This window comes from Dasypus novemcinctus, unplaced genomic scaffold (genome assembly GCF_030445035.2).
Source record: "Dasypus novemcinctus isolate mDasNov1 unplaced genomic scaffold, mDasNov1.1.hap2 scaffold_214, whole genome shotgun sequence".
NCBI lineage: Eukaryota > Metazoa > Chordata > Mammalia > Cingulata > Dasypodidae > Dasypus > Dasypus novemcinctus.
Genome location: NW_026688186.1, coordinates 44,802 through 63,809, shown reverse-complemented (window position 1 = coordinate 63,809; position 19,008 = coordinate 44,802). Strand labels below are relative to the sequence as shown.

Sequence of the window (19,008 nt, the reverse complement as noted above, 5' to 3'; positions counted from 1 at the left end):
GACACTGAAGCAGAAGTATCAATGGGGTTGTGATGTTAGGCAAGAGAAAGACTGGGGTATCATCAAAACTAGTTGATATTTGAAAACATGGAAAGAGATTCTGAAGAGAGAGTGCATTGAATGAGATCCATAAAAAATAAAAATGATACATGGCTCTTCACCAAATTTTTTTTTAAAAGATATATTTATTTAATTTCCCCCCCTCCCCTGGTTGTCTGTTCTGTTCTTGGTGTCTATTTGCTGCGTCTTGTTTCTTTGTCCACTTCTGTTGTCGTCAGCGGCACGGGAAGTGTGGGCGGCGCCATTCCTGGGCAGGCTGCTCTTTCTTTTCACGCTGGGCGGCTTTCCTCACGGGCGCACTCCTTGCGCGTGGGGCTCCCCCACGCGGGGGACACCCTTGCGTGGCACGGCACTCCTTGCGCACATCAGCACTGCACATGGCCAGCTCCACACGGGTCAAGGAGGCCCGGGGTTTGAACCACGGACCTCCCATATGGTAGACGGACGCCCTAACCACTGGGCCAAAGTCTGTTTCCCTTCACCAAATTTTAAAACTACAGACCTGAAAAAAAGAAACTATAAAAGCAAACTACAGACAGAGAATAATATTTGCAAACTTAAGTATGACAAAGAAAGAACACATACCTAGACTATCTGAAACTGATATCTGGAACAGCTATCTACAATATTGGGAGTGGATGTGGCTTGAGCTGTTGAGCGCCTGCTTCCCACAAGAGGTTCTGGGTTCAGATCCAAGTACTTGCTAAAATAAACAAAAACAAAAAGCAAGCAAACAAAAAAATTTCAGGGGAGCCCATGTGGCTTGGTGGTAGAGGGCTGGCTTTCCACTAATGAGGTCCTGGGTTCAACCACTGAGCCAAATACCAAAAAAAAAAAAAAAAAAAAACCCCACAAAAACACAGATATCTAGAATAAATCAAAAGAATTTCCAAAATTCTCAAAATTCAACCATGAAAAAACAAATCCTGGGAAGTGGCTGTGGCTCAGTCACTTGGGCTCCTGTCTACCATATGGGAGGCCCTGGGTTCTCATCCCAGGGCCTCCTTGTGAAGGCAGGCTCACCCACAGGCTGAGGATCGCTGCCTCACCCACAGGTACTGCGGAGAGCCAACTCAGCCAGGTCACGCGACAAAGGAGGGAGACAAGCAAAAAAACCCACAGAAGAGTGTGCAGAGAATGGACACAGCAAGCAAGCTGCGAGGGTGGAGGGGAAATTTAAAAATAAAAAAAAACAATCCAATTTAAAAATGGGCACTATATATGTGCAAACATTTCACCGTAGTAGATGAATGGATGGGAAATAAGTACAAGAAGAGATGCTGGATATAATTAGTCATTAGAGAAATGCAAACTATACCATTATGATATGCAACTACACACTATTAAAACAACTAAAACATAAGGTGACAATACCAAATGCTGGTGAGAATGCAGAAAAACTGAATCACTCATACATTGCATAAGGGAATATAAAATGGTACAGTCACTCTGAAAACTAGTTAGCAGTTTCTTACAAAACTAAACATAAACTTACCATACAGCCCAGTGAGTGCACTCCTGCACATTAATCACATAGAAATCAAAACATATGCCCAAACTAAAGCCTTAGTTTGTTGTTTGAAATGATCTGATCAAACGGATAAATCTCTAGCTAGGCTAACCAAACATAAAATAGAGAAGATAAAAATTACCAATACCAGGAATGGAAGAGGTGTCATCACTACTGCTTCCACAGACATTAAAAGGATAATCAAACAAGACTATGAACATCCTTAGGTCCAATAATTTTATAACTTAGATGTAATGACTCAAAAGTTCTTGAGAGATGCAAATTATCAAAACTCACACAAGAATAGATCATCAGAATAACCCTACAGCCATTAAAATTTTGAATCAATAATTAATAACATTCCAAAAAACAAAGGACCTGGTTCAGACAGTTCAAAAGCAAATTCTACCAAACATTTAAGGAAAAATGAAACCAATTCCCCACAATCTCTTTCAAAAACAATGCAAAGGGAACATTTCCTAACTCATGAGATAAGGCCAACATTACCCCAATGGCAAAACCAGAAAAAGATATTAAAAGAATGGAAAAGCACATACCATATTTCTCATGAATATAAAAACAAAATTTTGTCCCATTGCCTGGGACTGTCCAGCTGACTAGGGGTCTCCTAGAAGGAAAATTCACATAACAGGACATATTACAAATGCCTATAATGATCCCTTCCCAGAATCTTATTATTGTGTATTTTGTAGGAAAAACACTCATTTTAATAAAAATCAAATGTTGAAAAAGGTACACAATGAAAGGTAAGCCTCCCTCTCATCCAGCCCATTCCCTCCATTCTACCTCTGCCCAGACACCCACTTACCAATTTCACACACCTCCTTGCAGGATAAGCCATCCAGACACAAGTATATATGCCTGTGTCTCATTGCACACCCTATGTTTTACAAGTTTTTTTAACTTAAATCATTCAGTCATTAAGTCAACCTTTCTTAAAGAAATGCTCAAAATAGACCTAATAGCTTGACCATGTAACATAAAGTCACATCAGGATACTCTTAGTGAGAGGGGGTGACATGAAAAGGCAGGACAACGGACATAAACCAGGACTGCCCTCAACAAGGGGGAGCACACAGTCATCCTGGAGCCATCCATCTGTTTAACGGCTCTGTGGAAACCCAGTTCATGGACTTTCTTTAATTGACAAATCAGTGATCTGGAGTCCCCCAGCTCCACCCAGATGAATGCACCACCACCCGCTCCAGCAGCAGGAGGTCCAGCATGGAGCCTAGAGTGATTACAACTGAAAATGGGAGGATTGCATCCAGCATCCAGGTGGAATCTGAGCCTCCTCTTGACATAGAGGTGCAATGGACACAACCAATCCAATGTCCACATAGAAGAGGTGGCATTGGATTGGGAAAAGTGGACATGGTGGACGATGGGTATGGAGAAAGGCAGGAAGAGATGAGAGGTGGAGGCATCTTTGGGACATGGAGCTGCCCCGGATGGTGCTTCAGAGGTAATCACCGGACATTGTAAATCCTCACAGGGCCCACTGGATGGAATGGAGGAGAGTACGGGCCATGATGTGGACCATTGTCTATGAGGTGCAGAGGTGCCCAAAGATGTACTTACCAAATCCAATGGATGTGTCATGATGATGGGAATGAGTGTTGTTGGGGGGGGGGAGAGGTGGGGTGGGGGGGTGGGGTTGAATGGGACCTCACATATATATTTTTAATGTAATATTATTACAAAGTCAATAAAAAAAATATGAATGGAAAAAAAAAAAAAAGGATGAGACTCAGCACAGGTCTGCACCCTCCCCAGTGCACAGGACTAACACCTCCTGCAAACATTCCCAGGGTACAGAGCTCAAGGCTGCCTAGCACCTGAGCAGCCACAGCCATCACCAAAGGCCAGGCTGAAGGAGCCTGGACACCACCTGCCAAGGCCTGCAGCCTGGAGCTGAGCATCATGGGAGGGAGGGCTGGGGCAGCTTTCAGCACTGCCCATGTACAGGACCCACCCAGACCTCAGGGCCCACCCAAGGCCTCCAGACTGGGGATGGCCCCACCCACTTCCTGCTTCAGGCACCCAGGGTTCAGCTAGTGGATCATCGGAACCATTCCTCAACTTCTGAGTGTTTTTCTTCAATCTTTAACATTCTTCATTAAATATTTCAGCCCTTTCAGCTTTTCACTTTATCTACTTAAGCATTATCTTGTCACCCTATTTCTTAAGAGATTATACTTCAATTTTGAGCTGTATTTCCATTTTTCTTATTTCTTCTCATTCACTTTTTGAGTTTTTTTAAATTTATGATATCTTATCATGTATTATTTCATTTTCTTAATGCCTGTTCTCTACTTTTCAGAAAGTATACTTTAGTACATAATATAGATCATGACAAAGAGCTTTCATTCATTTGTTGTGGATTACTCTGCACCTACTCCTTTTCTCCCTGTATTACTTTGATACTTGAAAATAACAATGTTTTTTTCTCTTGGTTTTCATGATTAAAAAAATTTCATAGACAGAAGTGAAACTGAAAATAGCTTTCTAACAACACAGCTCTGTTTCTCTTTCTACACGTTTTATGAAATATTTTAAAATATGGAAGCTTTCTTCCTGATATTTTCAGATTCTATATTTCCACCACTCTTCCAAGAAGGGTCTTCACTCAGTTCATTACCTCTACTGCACCTTTCCTTGCCTATTTTCTTTCTCCACATGACTACTGAATGTTCCTTTTACATGTACTCCTCTCTTGAGAAACATTACCACGTTGCCAAAATCTAGTCATTCTCTATACGTCTATAGATTTTCAAAATCAATGATCTATAAAAGTCTATATATATTCAAAAGCAATATGTATACGTTATTTCAATAAGTTATACTATATTTCATTTCTGAATTAGTCTTGTTTTTGTATATTTAATGTATTGTATTCCTACAATCATTAGATTTTAATTTTTTATATTTTATGACTACAGTTATTTTCTATTTAGTTTTAAATGAATCTATTTACATACACATTTGGTGTTAGCAATCATGGTTCATATTCAGCAAATTCTGAAAATTATTTATTGCTTTAGATACATAATCAAATAGGTTCAGCATCATTTATATCTGGACTACAATATTACCACCATATGGCTTGATACCTATCATCAGACACACACATGGTCCTCAAGGATTCTGGCTAATACTTGTTCTTACTCCAATTAAAATACTGTTTTATAAATAACCTGAGGAAAGAAAAATTCATTTAATAGGGTTTATTGAATTTTTAAAATTTAAGAACACATCAAAATATTTCAGGCATAGTCTATCATGATCTTATTATTAAACCTTGAACATATGGACATCAGCAAGAATTAAGTTCTTCAAAACCACAAAAATGTAGGTATCCTACAACTAACTCACATTCCAGGATTTCAGAAATGCACTCACAGGATGCCTATAATCTGGAGACTTTCTGCTGCTCACTACATGTATGGTCATTTGTGAAAGTCATTCTACTCTGTTCACAGCTGCATTTTAAAACTCCATGGCTAACATTACACTCAATAGTGAAATACTGAAGATATTTCCCAAGAGTTCATGAACAAGATAAGTTAACACACTTTCATCACTGCTTTTCAACATTGTACTAGCCAGAGCAATTGGGTAAGAAAAAGAAATAAAGTCATCCCTACTGGAATGGAAGAAGGAAAGCTATCCCTATAGATGACATACTCCTTTAAATACACAATTCCAAAGAAGCCACAACAATACTAATGCAACAATAAAGGCATTAAGCAAACTTGCATAGTAGGAGATAAAGGCACAAAAGTCACTTTCATTTAAACAGCACAGCAAAAAAAAAAGTCCATTCAATTAGCTGCTAACAAATAAAATAGCTAAAATGAATTTAATGAAAGGATAAAACACATGAACACTAGCAAACAACTGAATGAAACTAAAGAAGACCTAAACATATGGCAAGACATCCATTGTTCAACAATGATAAGACTGTATTGTTCTAATATCAATACTACCCACAGGGAACTACAGATTCAATATAATAGTTATAAAAATCCCAGCAGCCATTTTTGTTTACAGAAATGGAAAAACCAATTCTCCAATTTAAATGGCTTCAATAAGTATCTTTAATAGAGAAAACAATCACCTTTCTCCCTTGTGAGACTGTGATAGACTAATTTATATAATATGAGGAGGGCTTTCATTGAGATCTGGTTGACTTGGGTAGGAATATGTGGGATTCTCTGAGGGATATTGGGGTTCACAGAAATTTGAGTCCTAATTCTCCCTGTTAATGGAGGACAAAATTTTCCTGTAAATTTCATGGGGACTCAGAGGCAAGGATGTGGAATATGTCTGAATACAGAGCTGTGTCTCCACTGGCGTATTTTCATTCAGGCTGGGTGCAGTTTTTGGTTCTCAGAAGGAAATAGAGGTCTCTGAAAACACAATAATTGACCAAGTCCCCTCCTCTTTATATGCTAAATCACAGGATCTGCAGTGAGTTAAGCACGAGCAAGGGTATGAAAATTCACTCAACATCACTAGTGACCAGTAAAATTAATAAGAAAACTAGAAGGTCTCACTGCTACATCTTCTGAAGTGCACATGATCTGGGAGAGGAAGGACTGAAATAGGAAGGTGCACACTCCAGGCTGCTGAGGGAACTGTTTAGCTCTTTAGTCAGGGAAACACCTGTTGTTGACCACCTCTAGAGAAGTTCTCACATCATTCTACTTTTCAACTCCAGAATTTCTATTTCCACTAAATTTATACTTTCTAGCCCTTTATTGATTTTCTCTACGTGGGGAGACATAATTCTCGTGTTTTCCTTTCACTCACTGAGCAGATTAAAAATTTGTAGATGCACTAATCTGGAAAATGGTGTCGATGGAAGTGGGTACTGCTCATCTCTTTTGAAAAAAAAATGGGAGAGAGGGGGCAGGGGCCTAACTTGAGTGAGCTGTTTTGGGAATCCAAGGAACAGGAGGCAGCAGGCATCATTCAGGAGGGAGGTGGACAAAGAGATAAAGAGCTCAAAGGAAAACCATGAGGTGCTAACCCCTGTGGTTGGAAAAGGTGGTGGGCAAGCCCCACCCTCAAGGCAAATAGCCTCCATGGACCCCCTGGCCCTCAAAGGCCAGCTGAGGGGGAGGGAGCATTCCCTGGGAAGAAGCAGGTTTGCTGCAGGGTGGGCAGTGGTTTCTCTTCTGTGGGTTTGGAAACCTCAGCCCCCTTTTAATCTCAGGGAGGATGTCAGCCAGCACTGAGGTGGCCCTGGGGAGAGTGGAGGGGGAATCTGCTTAGGCAGGCTGTCACACCCAGCCACCCTGGGAGAGAGGAACTTGATCAAGGAGGGGCAGGGATGGGCACCCAACTAGCCCAGCCCCTGAAAGCTGTTAGAAAGTCCAACTCTTAAGGGAAACAGGGCCAGGAAGAACCAGACAAGCTTCCAAAAGCCTGTTTAGCTCATAGAGCTGCTGCAGCACAAGAGGGAAGCCCCTGCCTTGCATGTAGGTGCCTGGTTGGAGCCCTGGTACCTACCTCCTGAGTGAAGGGATCCAGAGAGAGTAGGCGAGCACCTCATGATAGGGACATAAGGCTGAGATTCTATTGTTTTTTTAACCGTTTCTTGGATTTTTTTCTTTGTCCTTTATTTCACTTGGTAAAACTGGATGCATCACCTGTGGAAGGCAGGCTGTAGGTGACTGACTGATGAACACCAGCAGCCTATGAGGTCTCTGGGGGCCTAAGAGGGAAGGCTGCTCTTCCAGGGTGGCTTCTTTGTTACTCTTTTGTTTTCTTTGTTCCTTGTTCCTTTTTCTAAACTTATTTTTCAACCTATTTTATTTCTCTTCCTTTTGTTTTTCTGCCTTCTGATTTCTGTTGCTTTTCTTTCATTCTACGAGTTCTTCTTTGGTCTTCATTTTTTCATTTTCTCTCTTTCCTTCTACGGTCTTCTGATGCGCTTGGCATTTTAATTCATTCTATTTTTTTCTATTTTCATTCTTGTTTAATTTTTTCTATTCCAACTCTTTTTATTCTTATTCCTTTGTATTTTTTATGGTTTTTTACTTATATTCCTTAGTTTCCTAGCTCTTATGCAGTTCCTCTTTAAATTTTTTGCATTATTATTACTATTATTCTTACCTCTTTCCTTTCCTATGGGTCTAGCATTTTTTTGCCAAGGGAATAGAGACAACTGGGAGGATATTCTAGAGGACCAAACATCAAAAAACAACTAAAAAAAAAAAGATTTTTTTTCCTCTCCCCTCCCCAGCCCCCATTTGTCTGCTGTATCCATTCGCTGTGTGTTCTGTGACCTCTTCTATTCTTAGCAGCAGCACCAGGAATCTGTTTCTTTTTTATTGCATCATCTTGTTGTGTCAGCTCTCCGTGTGTGCAGGCTGCACTTTCTTTTGTGCTGGGTGGCTCTCCTTATGGGGCACACTCCCTCCACGTGGGGCTCCCCTACTTAGGGAACACCCCTGCATTGCACAGCACTCCCTATGTGCATCAGCACTGTGCATGGACCAGATCCACATGGGGCAAGGAGGCTTGGGGTTTGAACAGTGGACCTCCCATGTGGTAGGTGGATACCCTATTCATTGGGCCAAACCCACTTCCCCCAAAAAAACAGCCTTGAGGACTGCCAGGAAAAGGGATGAAGAAGGTAGGTAGAGACTTACAAGCCTACAAAAAAAAGCACCCAGAAGGCAGGTACCTATCTAAAGGAGGGGCTCTGGATATTTATAGAACAGGAAGGTGCTCTGAGTCATCTGGAAGGTACTGGAAAGATAAAGAAAACCAGGAGTTGCTCACCCCTGTGGCTGGGAATTGCACATGTACCCCACAATCCCGGCAAGTAGCCACATGGCCCCTGGCTTGCTGCTGCCAAGGGACTGGGAAGGGGTGTTCCCTGGGAGGAAGAGGGGTCTGGCAGATGATGCACAGTGGTTTCTTTGTGGTGAGTTTGGCCAGCTCAGGCCCCTTGGAATCTTGGAAGAAACCCAAATCTGCCTGGGAGAGGGGAGGTGGGATCCCCTCAGGAAGGCTGTCACACCCAGATGCCCTCCTGAGGAGAGAAAGCCAATAGACTAGAGAGGGGCTGGCCACAACCGCCTATCAGCAGGACTCTAGCAAGTACAGAAGTCTACAAACACCTGGGGAAGGTGGCACCTAGCTCTCTAAAGACCCATGAACTTAAGGAGACAATTTAGCTCAGTGGAGGGAGTTCTGCCTTGCATTTATGAGACCCCTGGTCTAAGGTGTGACCCAACTGGTTATCAGGCATCAGCTAGCAGTTTATAACAAGGAATATGCTGGCACTCTTTCTGATTTAAGTGCTCTTGGACCTGTTATTTCTTTGCTTTAAAAAAGTCCCCCTTCTTTATTTTAACTTTTTAAATTTTAATCACTAAAACTGGGTCCATCACCTGCCTGCAGAAGGTAGGCTGCAGGGTGAATGATGAACACCAGCAGCCTGAGAAGCTCCTTAGGGGCCTAAAGAGAAGGCTGTCTTTCCTCAGTTGTTTTGTTGTTGTCATTGCTGCTGTTTTTTTTTTTTTTTTTGTGGTGTTCCCCTCTCTTTGTCCCCCCAATTTTACTTTTACTGATTTTTTTCTACCTACATAATTTCTTTTCTTTCCTTCATTTATCTATCTTCTGTTTTCTGTTCTTTTTCATGCACCTTGCCTATTTTGCTTGGTCTTCAATTTTAAAAAATTTTTTATTTCTTTTTCACCTCTCTACTCATCATTCCAGGCTTTTAATTCATTCTTTTTCTCTATTTTTTCTCATTTCATTTTTTTATTCCACTTTTTAAAACTTATTCCACTGTCCTTAAGATTTTTCACTCATGTGGAGTATTTATTTTCCTAGGTCTTGTATGACCCCTATTCTACCTTTTATTATTATTACTGCTATTATTATTCTTTTCCTCTTATTATCTCTTTCCTTTCCTCTGGTCATATTTTTTTTTCAAGACAACACAGACAAGGAAATACAATAAGAGGAATGAAGTGTCAAAGTGAAAACTTACAACATGCAAAAACAATAACAAAATAAAACACTAGAGCAGAAAGAGAAGCTAACCAACTGAATAAACCCATCAAGATAAACACATGCCTAGACACCAACAAAAAAGTATGGCCCATACTAAGAAACAGGAAGACATGGCCCAGGCTAACGAACAAATTGAAAAAAAGGAGGAAATATAGAACATGGAACTAATCAAAGATGTCCAAATATCATGAGTCAACTTAAAGAAGTGAAGGAAGAGATTGAGGATATTAAAAAGAAACAGGGGGAAGTGGATTTGGCTCAACAGATACAGCATCTGCCTACTACATGGGAGGTCCAAATTTCAAACCCAGGGCCTCCTGACCCATGGGATGAGCTGGCCCATGTGCGGTGCTGATGTGTGCAATGAGTGCTGTGCCATGCAGGAGTGTCCCCTGCATAGGGGAGCCCCATGCAAAAGGAGTGCACCCCATAAGGAGAGCTGCCCAGTGCAAAAAAGTGCAGCACACCCAGGGTGGTGCCACACACATGGAGAGGTGATGCAGCAAGACGATGCAATGAAAAGACACAGATTGCTGGTGCCACTGACAAGAATACAAGTGGACACAGAAGAACACAAAGCAAATGGAACAGAGAGGAGACAACGGGGGCAGGGGAGGAAGGGGAGAAAAATAAATAAAAAATAAATCTTAAAAAAAGACACTGGGAGAATATACTGAAGAAATTGAAAACATACATACATAAAAAGATAATGGATATGATGGTGATTAATGGCACAATGCAGGAAATCAAAAATACACTGAAAGCACAAAACAGCAGATGTGAACAGACAGAGGAAAGACTCAATGATGAGGAAGGCAGTACATCTGAAATCAAATAGCAAAACAGAAGGATGAAAAGACAAAAAATCCAGCAGGGACTTAAGGATTTGAATTGCAGAAACATATGCACTGTAGGCATCCCATAGGGAAAAGAGAAGGAAAAGGGGACAGAAGGAGTGCTGGAGGAAATGATGGCTGAAAACTTCCCAACCTTACTGAGGGAAAGGGATGTACATGTCCAGGAAGTACAGCACAACCCAAAAAGTATAAATCCCAACACCTCTGCCCAAGACATATACTTGTCAAATTGTCCAAAGCTCATGACAAAGAGAATACTGAAAGTAGCAAGGGAAAAGAGATCCATCACATACAAGGGAAGCTCAAAAAGATTAAGTGCTGATTTCCCATCTGAAACCATGTAGGCAAGAAAGCAGTGGTATGACAGAGTTAAGGCGCTAAAAGAAAAAACTTCCTGCCAAAAATTCTCTATCCAGAAAATCTGGCATTCAAGAAATGAAGACTTCAATATATTAACAGATAATGAGAAATTAACAGCATTTGTCAATAAGAAACCTGCCATTCAAGAAATACTAAATGGAGGGAAGTGGACTTGGCCTAGGGGATAAGGTGTCCATCTACTATATGGGAGGTCCATGGTTCAAACCCCGGGTCTCCTTGACCTGTGTGGAGCTGACCCACATGCAGTGCTGATGCGCACAAGGAGTGCTGTGCCACACAGGGGTGTCCCCCACATAGGGGAGCCCCAGGCACAAGGAGTGCACCCATAAGGAGAGCCACCCAGTGCAAAAGAAAGTGAAGCCTCCCCAAGAATGGTGCTGCACACACAGAGAACTGACACAAGATGATTCAATGAAAAGAAACACTGATTCCCATGCCACTGACAACAACAGAAGCAGACAAAGAAGAACACACAGCAAATGGACACAGAGAGCAGACAATGTGGGGATTGGGGGGAAAGGGGAGAGAAAGAAAATAAAAAATAAATCTTAAAAAAAAGAAATACTAAAGGGAGTTCTTTAGGATGAAAGGGAAAAAAGGAGAGAGGTGGAGGAGACTATAAGAATAAAAAGATAAGAAGTGAAATAAAAACAACATATGGCATATATAAGTCTAAAAAAATATGGCTAATATAAGTAATTCACTGACAGTAATAACATTGAATGTTACAGGCTTAAACTCTTCAGTCAAGACACACAGATTGGCAGAATGGATAAGGAAATATGAACCATCCATATGCTGTCTACAATAAACTCATCAAGGACCCAGGGATGCAAGGAGACAAAGTGAAAGGATGGAAAGCAATTTTACATGCAAACAATAATCAGAAGAGGGTTAGAGTAGCTATACTAAAAACACACAAAATACACTTTAAATGCAAAACTATTATAAGAGACAAAAAAAGACACTATATATTTAAAAAAGGAGAAATCTATTGAGAAGAAAGAACAATCATAAATATTTATGCACCAAACCCGGGAATCTCAAAATACATGAGACAAACAAGGGAAATAACTAAGTGGGGATATACATGCCTCTATAATTACTCTGGGGAATTTTAATACACCATTATCACCATTAGGCAGAATATCTCAATGAGAATCAATAAAGAAGCAAAGACCCTAAATAATACATTAGAGGACCTGGACCTAATTGGCAAACACATAATACACTCAAATACTGTGCAATATACAATCTTTCTGAGAGCACATGGATCATTCTCCAGGATAGACCATATTGTAGGCCACAGAACAGCTCTCAATGAATTTGGAAAGACTAAAATTACACAAAGTAGCTTATCTGATCACAAAGGACTGAAACTGGAAATCAGCAAGGGGCAGAGAAGCAGATTAGGCACAAAGACATAGAAGTTAAACAATATACTCTTAGACAATCAGTGGGTCAAAGAGAAATTTGCAAAGAAATCAGTAATTACCTTGAAATGAATGAAAAAATAACACAACATAGCATAACCTATGGGATGCAGCAAAGCTGTACTGAGAGGAAAATTCACAGCCATAAATGCTGATCTGAAAAAGAAGAAAGTGCTAAAATCAAAGACCTAACTGCACACCTGGAGGAACTAGAAAAAGAACAACAAGCTAACCCCAAAGGAAGTACAATGGAGGAAATAACAAAGATTAGTGAAGAACTAAATGAAATAGAAAATTAGAAAAGACTAGAAAAAATAAAGCCAAAAGCTGGTTCTTAGAGATCAATAAAATTGACAAACCCTTAGATACACTAACAAAGAAAAAAAAAGGAAGATGCAAATATATAAAATAAGAAATGAGGAAAGGGAAATCACCACTGACCCCACAGAAATAAAGTGTATCATAAGAGAATACTTTGAAAAATTATACACCAAAAAGAATAATATAGAGGAAATGAGCAAATTCCTAGAAACACGCAAGTAGCCTACACTGGTGAAAGAAGAAAAATGAACTCAATAGACCAATCACAGGTAAGGAAATAGAATCAGTCATCAAAAACCTCCCAACTAAGAAGAGCCCAGGAGCAGACAGTTTCACATGTGAATTCTACCAAACATTCCAGAAAGAACTAACACCAATCCTGCTTAAACTCTTCCAAAAAATAGAAGTAGAAGGAACATAACCTACCTCAGTCTAGGATGTCAACATTACCCTAATACTAAACCCAAAGATGGTACAAGAAAGGACAATTACAGACCAATCTCTAATGAATCAGATGCTAAAATCCTTAACAAAATACTTGCCAATCATATTGAACAACACATCAAGCAAATTACACACCATGACTAAATGGGTTTCATCCTAGGTATGCAATGAGCATTAAACATAAGAAAATCAATCAATAAAATATACCACCTAAAGAGATCAAGGAAAAGAAACACATGATCATCTCTACAGATGCAGGAAAAGCAGTTGACAAAACACACCCTTTCCTGATTAAAACACTCCAAAAGATAGGAATAGAAGGAAACTTCTTCAACATAATATAAGGTATTCAAGAAAAACCCACAGCTAAATCATAGACAATCATGAACTCCTAAAAGGTTTCCATCTAAGATTGGACACAAGAGAAGGATGCCCACTGTCACTGCTCTTATTTAACATTGTGTTACAAGTACTTGCATGAGCACTGAGGCCAGAAAAAGATTTAAAAGGCATCAAAATTGGAAAGGAAGAAGTAAAAAGGGGCGGTGGACTTGGCCCAGTGGTTAGGGCATCTGTCTACCACATAGGAGATCCGAGGTTCAAACCCCAGGCCTCCTTGACCTGTGTGGAGCTGGCCCATGCACAGTGCTGATGCGCGCAAGGAGTGCCGTGCCATGCAGGGGTGTCCCGGTGTAGGGAAGCCCCACGTGCAAGGAGTACACCCCATATGGAGAGCCACCCAGCGTGAAAGAAAGTGCAGCCTGCCCAGGAATGGTGCCACACACACGGAGAGCTGACACAACAAGATGACACAACAAAAAGAAACACAGATTCCCATGCCGTTGACAACAACAGAAGCGGACAAAGAAGACGATGCAGCAAATAGACACAGAGAACAGACAACTGGGGTTGGGGGGGTGAAGAGGAGAGAAATAAATAAATATATATATATATATTTTAAAGTAAAAGTTACACTATGAAAAAAAAAGTTTCACTATGTACAGATGACATGATCCTATACAGAGAAAGCCCTCGGAACAAAGCTTCTAGAACTTACAAATGAGTTCAGTAAAGTCAAAGGTTATAAGAATAATGCAAAAAAATAAGTAGCATTCCTCTACACCAATAATGAGCAATCTGATGAGGAAATCAAGAAAAAAAAATACCACTTACAATAGAAACTTAAAAAAATCAAATATCTAGAAATAATTTAACTAAAGAAGTAAATGACTTATACATAGACAACTACAAAGAACTGTTAAAGAAAATCAAAGAAGACTTAAATAAATGGAAGAATATTCCCTGCTCATGGATAAGAAGACTAAATATCATTGAGATGTCTGTCCTACCCAAACTAATCTACAGATTTAATGCAATCCCAATAAAACACAGCGTTTTTTAATGAATTGGAAAGACTTACTATGAAATTTATTTGGAAGGGCAAGAGTCCCTGAATATTCAAAGACATACTGACAAAGTAAAATGAAATTGGAGGAATCACACTACCTGACTTTAAGGCATACTACAAAGCTACAGTGGTCAAAATTGCATGGTACTGGCATAAGAAGACTTAATAACTAATGGAACTGAACTGAGAGTTCTGATATAGATCATGGCATGTACAGTCATTTGATCCTCAGCAAAGCCACCAAGCCCACTCAACTGGGAGAGAATGGCCTCTTCAAGAAATGGTGCTTGGACACTGGATATGAATACCCAAAAGAATAGCCATCTCACACCTTATACAAAAACTAACTAAAGATGGATCAAAGATCTAATTATAAGAGCCAAGACCATAAAGACCTTGGAAGGTAAGTAGGGAAGCTTCTATAAGACCTTGTAATAGGAAATGTCTTCATGAACTTCAAACCCAAAGCATGAGAAGCAAAAGAAAGAAATAGATAAATGGGACTGCCTCAAAATTAAAACCATTTGCACCAGAAAGAAGTTTGCGATGAAAGTGAAAAGACAATGGTAGAAAGTATTTGGTAACCAAATATCTGATAGGAGCCTAATATCCAGCATATGTAAAGAAATCCTATATCTCAAAAATAAAAAGACATGGGAAAGGGACTTGGCCCAGTGGTTAGAGTGTCCGTCTACCATATGGGAGGTCCGCGGTTCAAACCCCGGGCCTCCCTGACCTGTGTGGAGCTGGCCCATGCACAGTGCTGATGTGCGCAAGGAGTGCCCCCCCACACACAGGGGTGTCCCCCGTGTAGGGGAGCCCCATGCGCAAGGAGTGCGCCCTGTAAGGAGAGCCAACCAGCGCAAAAGAAAGTGCAGCCTGCTCAGGAATGGTGCCATCCACACTTCCCATTCCACTGACGACAACAGAAGCGGACAAAGAAACAAGACGCAGCAAATAGACACAGAGAACAGATAATCGGGGGAGAGGGGAATTAAATAAATCTTTAAAAATAAAATAAATAAATGAAAAGACAAACAACCCATTTTAAAAATGGACAAGTGATTTGAACAGACACTTCAAAGAAGCAATAAAAAAGGCTAAATAGCATATGAAAAGAGGCTCAACATCACTAGCTATTAGGGAAATGCAAATCAAAACTACAATGAGATACCATCTTACTTCTATCAGACTGGCGGACATTAAAGAAATCAGAGGACTAAGGTGTTGGAGAGGATGCAGAGTAATGGATGCCCTCATGTACTGCTGGTGGGAATGTAGAATGGCCCAGCCATTTTGGATGACAGTTTGGGATTTCCTCAAAAAACTAACTGTAGTTCTGTCATAAGACCCGTCAATTCCACTGCTGGGTATATATCCAGAAGAACTGAAAAAAAAAGACAAGAACTGATTATGCACAACAATGTTCATAGCAGCATTATTCACTATTGCCAAAACTGGAATCAACCCAAATGCCCACTAAGAGATGAATGAATAATCAAAATGTAGTCTATACATACAATGGAATATTATTCAACTGTAAGAAGGAATACAGTACAACACATGGGATAACATGAATGAATCTGAAGGGCCTTATGTTGAGTGAAGCAAGCCAGGCATTGAAGGACAAATATTACATGACCTCTTTGATAAGAATTAAGTTAAGTGAGCCAACTCAGGGAGCTAGAGTCTGGAAGATAGGTTTACAGGAAATAGAAAGGGAGAAGATTGTGACCCAATGCCCATAGGGGTGAAATCTATGATAAGGTGTGAGTAGTTGTGCAGTAAAGGGATATGACAGGGGTGTAGGGATACTATTGGGTTGGGTGGTACAAGCTTGACAGGGAGCTAGGGTAAGGAGGATGGGTGGGATGGTCCATGGAAATGGGGGAAGGGTTGGGGAAGGTAGCAGGTGAACACTGGGGATTGGCAGGTATGTGGTTGAGACTACAATGCTGAGAAAATTGTTTTGGCAATATGACAAGGAAGGGCTACTGGTTTAGGGTGCTGGATAGAGGTACATTTAGAACAGGGCATACCTGAGTAGTCTTCTAGAGAAGGTGCAAGTGATGCTTTTGTCATAGTGTGTTGGATCAGTGGGGGAGACCCACATAATGAGTGGAAAGGAGTTAAATTCCCATACAGGGGAGTCTTGATATGTTCTCAAACACAGGGGAGTGTGTCTCTGGAGAGTATGGGTGGTTCCTAATAGGGGAGGACAGACTACTGTGTCAAGCCATCAGCATTGTTGCAAGAATTACAAATCTTGTCCTTCAAAGAGTGAAGCCTTGTGGGCACAGTGGGTCCTGAGGGGAGGGAGAGGGAGGAAAGGGATCAATGGAAGAGTAGGTATTTAGGGGGCAAAGGAAGTGTTCTGTATGATCTTGCAATGATGGATATAGGCCATGTTAAGTTTCATCAAAAATGCATAAAGGTATATGGTCTAAAATGTAAACCATAATAGAAACCACTGACCATAGTTTGCAGCTATGTTTTAATATTTGTACATCAGTTGCAACAAATGTACCATCCATATGTAAAAAAGTTTCTTAAAAAGGAAAGGTGAAAAAGGGGGGGGGGATGTTGGGTATATGGGAGTCCCCTATATTCTGTATGACTTTACATGACCTAAAACTGCTTTGAAGACAAAATGAAAAAGGTAAAATACTGGGGAAGTAATGGAAGAAAATGTAACTGTACATATAGGATAACATATATTACAGTGATGAAAGGCAAAACTTAATTTTTTAACTATTTTTCATTTTCTAAATACCCCTTTTTTAACCCTATTTTAGTTTTTGTTTTCTTAAATTGTTATGTATTTTACTTATGATGTTTAAACCTTTCGTTATTATTTCATTTTCCTATTAAGTGAATTTGAAAATATTCTTGGCTTCATTTTTGAAGAAGTTTTAGATAACAAAAGGGTTACACCTATGGTAGGGGACGACCACTGGTGTGGGGTGTCTGTGATGGGGGATATATGGAAGGAAGTTCATGTGGGGATATATACAAGGCATATAAATATGTTCAAATGTTCATGGGGCATTGCCACAGTGGGTAGAGATTCACACAATAACTGAAAGAATATTGAAGTCCTATCCTTGGGAGCTCTGCCACATTCTCTAATGCTACAGCAACAATCCCCCAAGGAGCAAGGACTAGTGAAAAAGGATGGCCCATTGATATACCCTTGAGATTGATGACTATGCTTATGTACTTTTTGCTCTTAAATTTGTAACTTAGCCTAGTGATGTAGGATACCTAAGAGTTATTTCCTGAGAGCCTCCATGTTACTCAAATGTGCCCTCTCCCTAAGCCAAACTCATATAAATGCATTACTTTCTCCCCCAATGTGGGACATGACTCCCAGGAATGAGACTGGACACTGAACTAAAGGGAGGGAAAGGTAAAGATACATGAGTTTATATAGCTAAGAGACTTCAAAGTAAGCCAGGAAGCCATCAGAGATTTACACTTAAAATGTCTCTGCAGGATGTCATAGACTGCTGAAGCAGATGTTACCACAAATAGTGGGACACTTGAAGGATCCAGAGATACCCAGCTCATATGTTCAGGGCAGATAGCTCCAGAGATTGATGCCTGGCCACTGGGTCCTCCTTTGGAGTTTGTGCTCCCAAGTGTGACAGAGTTGGACTCAAATGTGCTTCTCTACACATGCCTCTTTTATCTCTTTTATTTGAACTTATAGTTGATGCTGGAATTGGTAGGTGTACATCCAAAAGACTTGAATTTCTGGATGGTTCATGTGTCAGCTGGGCCCTGAGACTCAGTGGAGGTGTAACACCTACTCTCCAGTTCATTGGCCTCACCCAGGACAACTAACAAGGAGGTGAGGATGGACAACCACCATACCAAGGAACTGAGAAAGTCAACAACTGCAAGCAAGAAAGTCTCATCTATTAGCCAAATGAGTTCAAAGTCACCTCTCAGGTAGAGCAGGCATCACCATTCCAGAATCCTCAGGATTGGGGAATAAAATATAGATTAGTGTGGACTTACTGGTGTTCTACTATAGATGTACTGTGGTTCTATCAGTGGAAAAACTATTCATTGATGTGGAGACAATGGCCACTGGTGGTGCTGAAGTCAGGGAGAGGGAAAAAGAGGTATAATATGGGGGCATTTTCAGGACTTGGAATAGACCTGAATGACATTGCAATGACAGATACAGGCTGTAGCATTTTGATATTATGGATGAATTCCAAAAAGAAATATCGGATTATGTATGGAAACTGATCTTTTTTGGGGGGCATATTAAATTATGTTGGATTCATAGGTTTACTTGATTAGGTAATTATGGCACTTGTGCCATAAGGGCATTGAGTCCCCACCCTTTGATCAGCAGGGACACACAGATAAAAGGCAAGGCAAAGGACAGAGTTAAGCATTCTTAATGTTGTAGTTTCGATGTTGCAGTTTGATGCTGAAGCTGGAGCCCTGGGAAGCAAGGAACCCTGAACCCAGAGAGAAGCAATACCCTGCAAGGGAAGAAACACAGGAAGCCTGAACCCT

The 19,008-nt window shown here is 40.5% G+C and overlaps 1 long non-coding RNA gene across 3 annotated transcripts in view; it reads right to left on the bottom strand.

Annotated features, from left to right (window-relative positions):
- LOC131277642 (uncharacterized) overlaps positions 1-19,008 on the bottom strand; it is a 56,047-nt gene that overhangs the window by 15,340 nt on the left and 21,699 nt on the right. Inside the window, exons 3-5 of one of the 3 annotated variants that reach the window (XR_011648208.1) lie at positions 2,128-2,198; positions 646-763; positions 433-562 (exon numbers count right to left, since the gene is read on the bottom strand). The exons of the other annotated variants lie outside the window; for them this stretch is intronic. This is a non-coding gene — a long non-coding RNA (uncharacterized lncRNA). Of the gene's footprint in view, positions 1-432; positions 563-645; positions 764-2,127; positions 2,199-19,008 lie in introns of those variants that run through there. 3 annotated transcript variants of the gene reach the window in all.